Here is a 6,017-nt window from a genome sequence, read left to right on the forward strand (position 1 = left end):
GGTTCTTCAAAGACTGAATGATCATGAGACAAATTAGTTGGCAAAAAGCCCAAAATTTAATAACATACATATGGAGAATTTACTTATTGAAAATTATAAAGAATAATGGAACAAAGCAGGAATATTTTCCCGCATTTAGCTGGTGTCAGTGGAGAGGAAAAATGGTTTAGTATATAAGTACAAGGCATCTATTAAGAGAGTAAAGGGCAAAAATTAAGTTGAAAGTAAATAAACAGAACAGAAAAAATCTAAGTACAGTTCCCTATACCCCATTAAGCCAGTCCCATATTTTTTGGTATTAGGCCAGACCAATAGAATGGTCTTGTCTTGCTTGATTTCCATAGAAGGAACAGTTTTCAAATAACTATACAAATTCCTCCTTGCTCTCCAGTTGCTGTATCCAGAGCTTTTTGATTATAAAGTAACACAAAGGCTAAACTATTGATTTTTATTGAAATATTTTCAAAGATGGCATAGCTGTGTGGAACTGTTCCCACACCATGGAGAAATTTAGGATTACCTTCTCAAATTCCTACTCTCCAAAATCTGGGAGTGAAACCCTTCATGCTGAGAAGAACTTGTAGTTGTGATATGCAAGTGGTTTCTCCACAACATTTCACCTGGCACATTTATGTGTCACACTTTTATGAACAACAGCAAAAAATCTCAAGTGTATGGTCATCCTGGCATTTTAAGTGGAGTGTCTGATAGTACAGGGGCCAGATATCCAATTTTATAGCATTCTGAAGACTTTGGTGGAGATTCTTTACATACTTTGTGGTCACGAAGTGAAAGACCAGACAAAATTAGGATGGAGCTTTTAATTCTTAGTCCAGTGTTCAAAGAACTTTGGTGATGTCATTATTCCTGCATCTCCATTTTTCATATGTTCCTGGCAATTTTGGGGAGAAAATATGATTGAAAAAAAGCTGATGCAGGAGACCTCCAGCCTGGTGTCTGCAATTATAGAGTTTAAAGATGTCATCTCACAAGTTAAGTCAAGATTTCTGATCCACCCATAGATAGTCTGTGGGCAGATGATGGTAGGGACAGTCTGATCAAAGGGATAATTAAGATATCCCAGATTTTACAAGGTTGGCCTACAAAACATTGAGTGATTTTGTACTTCTAAATTTTTGTCATGTGTGAAGATGCTATTTCTAAAATCAAACCTCAGAATTTGATTGCATGATAGTTCTGAAATATAAACCACCAAATTCTAATCTCATGTATATTTTTAACACACAGTACAAAGCTTTCACTTACTGCCTGTACCATGGTAAGAAGCAGCTCTCAGGGCTCCACAGGGATCTGTTGGGATCTAAGTAAATCAGCAGAAGAAACAGAGTGGTGTTTTTCTAGCTGTAGATGCCAACCTGTTGTCCAATCATCTTCTGGTTTTATTCCAGCAGATACACACATCAACAAGAGTGACTGGCTCAGGTTCATCCAGATGTTGACAAAGTCAACAGCAAGATTGGTTAGTTATCATGGCCAGGATTTGTTAGACTGTTGAAAGTGGGTGTTTAGTTTGTGCTGACTTGTTGAAAATAAGAGTTAAGAGAAAGAAGTAGATTATAAAAAAGTTTGTGGGAAACTTAAAGGCAGGGTAGGCAAAGAAAAGCTGCTTTCCAGGTAGCTCTAATAAGCATGGAAATGTTTACTTAGTGGGAGAAGATATGCCCTATTCCTTCCCCCACCCCCAGGGGAAAAATGAGAGGAGGTAGACAAAGATCGGATATTTTAATCTATGATCTTAGAAAATGCTGTCTACCTCATGATATTGATTGCTACTAGGGCCTGGAAATCCTCAATTTAATGTCATCAGGAGTGGCCTCCCAATTGTCTTGAGAGTAATAGTCTGTATCTTGGCATGCCTGAATGTTCAAACTCGGGAGGAGTTTTCCTTTATTTTAAGGCAGCTTGGATGGTCATAGAGTCCTTCCCATCACAGTGACAGTGCATGGTTTCGGCTAAGGACCTTGAGACATATCCAGTCTTTCAGTCAAAAAGGATGGAAAGACCTGTCAGCCTGTGGGGGCCATGCCTCTTTTACTTTTTGTTGGTAACCTTTGAATATAGTAGTTATTTTCTCTAAAAACTGTGATTTCTCATCCTTTGTAGCCATTGCTGGGGAAAAAAAGAATATGCAGCCATTTATTGCTTCTCCTGGTGGCTCACTTTTGGAGCACAGGTGGACATTTCCCTACCCCATATGGATTATTCTAAAGCTGCATGGATGAACAAAATACTCACACAGATTAGTAAGAGAAAAGGCCAAAAATTAATAACACACATAGAACATTCACATGGTTATGAATTCTGAAGGATTATGGAGCAAAACAGGAATATTAATTCTGTATTTAGGGATCTAGGGCATCAAAAGGGGGTGTGCTTTACATGACAGACAAGAAAGAATCACTGATAAACCTACAATTGGGCTAGAAACCCCCACTCCCGCCTCCTGCACACAGAGACTACATTTTCTCAGGCAGAGCTGAGGGCCGTCCTTTTCTTAATTATAACTCTTCTAGTTTCCATTTTAGAGAACTCACAGAGCAAGAATACTCATAGACTCAAGAGTTATGATTAACTGCCTCATATGAAAATAATGCTAAGCTTTGAAGATTATTATTATGACTTGATACTTGTCCCATAGATTTTATTCACCCAAACCCAAAACATGGCTTTAGATGTAGCTGGCTGATAGATGAAACAGACACAAGGTGAGAGATTATGTGAGAATGTTACTTCATCAGTAATATGTGTGCATCATATAAAACTTTTGAATGCAGTCAGTATTAATGAATAACAAAGGCATGTTGCTTTATTTTTTCTTGCAGTCTAGGGGCAGTTCCCCACTGTAGAAATAAAGGCACTTTAACCAAACAGGAAAGGAGTTTTATTTAGAGCTTGTTATCACAAAGAAATCAGTCACTATAACTTATGTTTTGGCAGACTCAAAGACAGGCAAAAGAATGGGAAAGGTTTATAGTGAAATAAAAGCAAGACTGCAGACATGCCTGGATTTGGAGGCTGTTGAATGGGGAAGCTGTAGGCAGGCTAAGTAGAAGGGGACTTTTTTTTTATTTTTATATAATTTTTTTTTAATTTTTATATTCCCCATACAATTGCGACCCCCTTCTTTTGACCCTAATCCCTCCCCTCCCCGCCCCCTACCCCCATAGAGTGTCTCTGGTTCATAGTTGTTTGTTGATTTTGATTTTCACTTTCTTATAGTTATTCATTTTCCTGGTCCCTTATTTAAGTTTTCTAGATTCCTGCTATGAGTGAGACCATCCGGTATTTTTCTTTTTCTTTCTGGCTTGTTTCACTGAGCATGATCCCTTCCAGCGCCATCCATGTTGCTGCAAATTGCATGTGTTTATCTTTTTTGAATGCTGAGTAATATTCCATGGTGTATATGTACCACATCTTCTTGATCCAGTCATCTATTTTTGGGCATTTGGGCTGTTTCCAAAGCTTAGCTATTGTAAACAGTGCTGCTATAAACATAGGGGTGCAGGTGCTCTTTGGAACTGATGTTTCTGTGTCCTTTGGGTAAATACCTAGGAGTGGAATTGCTGGATCATATGGGAGCTCTATGTTTAGTAGGTCCAGAAATCTCCACACAGCTCTCCATAGTGGTTGGACCAGTTTGCACTGCCACCTGAAGTGCAGGAGAGTTCCTTTTTCTCCACACCCTTGCCAACATTTGTTGTTGCTAGTTTTTTTAATATGTGCCATTCTCACTGGTGTAAAATGGTATCTCATGGTAGTTTTGATTTGCATTTTTATATGATTATATGAAAGTGCCTGTTTGGATTTCTCTGATTGTTTCTAAGGTGGAAGTGGGAATGAAATTTAATGTCAATTATTAATCAAGTTCTAACTGTTTTGTAACAATTGCTGCTATTTGACTTCCTGAACTGCTTGAAAGATGATCTGGTTTGTGAACCACCCATCTGTGTATTTCTGCTGAACACTATTATAGAATGTAAAGTGAGGATTGTTCATACTATCCCAGAGCCCATACATCCACCCACAAATGCAGACAATGTGGTTGAATAGAAAGTTTTTTTTAAAAATGTCTCATCTATTTGTACACACTCGAAGAAATTAATTAGATATTGAAAAATAATAACCACTGACTTGCTGGAGAAGTACTAATTTCCTTGGTGATATAATAGATATGTAATTTAACTGTTTTTCTAACAAAATTGTATTAATTTGCCATTCATCTATAAAACATGTAAGCTTGGGAGCACAACTTCATACCTCAACAAGGGCACATACTGCACAAGGGCGCCACCAAAGTTCCAGAGTCAGCACTATCCCTTGCCCCTTTTCCACACTCCTCTCCCCACCCCCATCAGGCTGGTAATCACCATAATTTTCACAGAAAATTTTTGTTATTTTTGTTGTATTTTGCCAGATTTATTTTCCTTTGGTTATTCAGATTCCACTATTGTGAAGGTTTCACTTACAAATCAAACCAAATGCATATAACCATACTATGAAATTATTAGGGTAGATCCACATTTCATTATGTAAACAAATAAATTAAATTGACAGAAAAAAGGAAACAAAAGACTTGATAATGTTTGGAAAATGGGCCATGCAAACTGGGTGGGACCCAGACCAGAGAGCTCCAAGAATCCTTCATCTGCAAGAAGGGGTTGCCCCCCCCCCCCATCTCAGGGTGAGTGCTTAGCGACTCTCCCTGAACTCTGCAGAGGTTTCAGGACCACAGGCATGAAGTCTATAGGCATTTCAAATTCTCTCAACTTAAGGAAATCCAGAAAAAAAGAAATCCAGTCTCCACATCCATTCCATCTTTTCCTGGTGTGGCTTCATGGACTCCAAGAACATCATGATGTTGACCTCTGGCCTGACTGATCTGGAATCCTTGGGCGAGAAAGTCTGGATATGGTGTCTGTGCAAGCTAGTGTGGGCCACACCTCCCTGGAAAAGCAACAATTCCACAGGGGTCTGGAGAGGGCAAGGCATCGGGAAAGAGAGTCTAGAGCTCGTGAAATTTGGCTGAAAACACCTGCATATCACAGATGCTGCTTTCACCAACTTCTTATTCTCTCAACACAATGAAAGCCTCTGTGGCCCCATTATGAAGCACATTTCCTGTTTTGAGTCCTTCACACACAAATGTCAAATAAATGTGGAATGGTGGCAGTCTACACCTGCTCTACCTGCCAGTGGGCAGCAGTGTGGAGGGAAGCAGGACTCCAGCTACTGTAAGCACTTTTACAATGAGTTGCAGCCCTGGAAATGCTGCATCCCCATGAAAAGCACCCTGGCGACCTTCTAGAAAAATTGAAATGGGCAAAAGATCATGATGAAGAGGCAAAGAAGATTGCAAAGGCAGGGCTAGAGTTCCCTGGTAATCATTTCAGAGGTGATGGTGTGTTTTGTTACTATTTTAAACTTTTCCAGGACTGTGCCAATTTACAAACACATGAAACCAAAATCTGAGAGAGCTTGAAGAGAATAGAACCACTGACAGAAGATGACCTCTTTCCTTGAACGTGCCATAGAAAAAAAAGGCAAAGATGAACTTTGATATACAGAATACCTTTCCCTCAAAGAATGGTGCTCTAGAGATTCTTCTACACTGAAAGAAAAGTGTTTTATAAACATTGATTCCATGGAAAATATAAATTCTGCTGTGTATCATTGGATTGTGAAGATGTGTTCCTTATTCCCATGCAGAATTCCCATGCCTGTCCTGCAAAGCAATTTTAAGAATAAACCACTTTTATTTTTCTAAATAAGTCACTTTTATATCTTCTAAAAAAAAAGCTGAATAGTATTCAATGGAATATTAATGCAGTTTCTTTATATTATTGTCTGATGATGGGTATTTAGGTTGATTCCATGTCTTGAATTTGTGAACAATTTTCCTATGAGCATAAGGATGCATACATCTTTTCATATTAATTTTTTCATATTCTTTAGATAAATACATAGGAGTGGTAATAGTGGATCATATGATATTTCAG

General features: G+C 38.5%; 1 pseudogene; it reads left to right on the top strand.

The window, feature by feature from the left end:
* Positions 1–4,611: 4,611 nt before the first annotated feature.
* LOC119231450 (protein O-glucosyltransferase 2-like) lies at positions 4,612–5,571 on the top strand (annotated as a pseudogene).
* The last annotated feature ends 446 nt before the right edge of the window (positions 5,572–6,017 follow it).

Source organism: Talpa occidentalis, unplaced genomic scaffold, assembly GCF_014898055.3.
Source record: "Talpa occidentalis isolate TD23 unplaced genomic scaffold, MPIMG_talOcc4v2.1 talOcc4.7, whole genome shotgun sequence".
Lineage (NCBI taxonomy): Eukaryota > Metazoa > Chordata > Mammalia > Eulipotyphla > Talpidae > Talpa > Talpa occidentalis.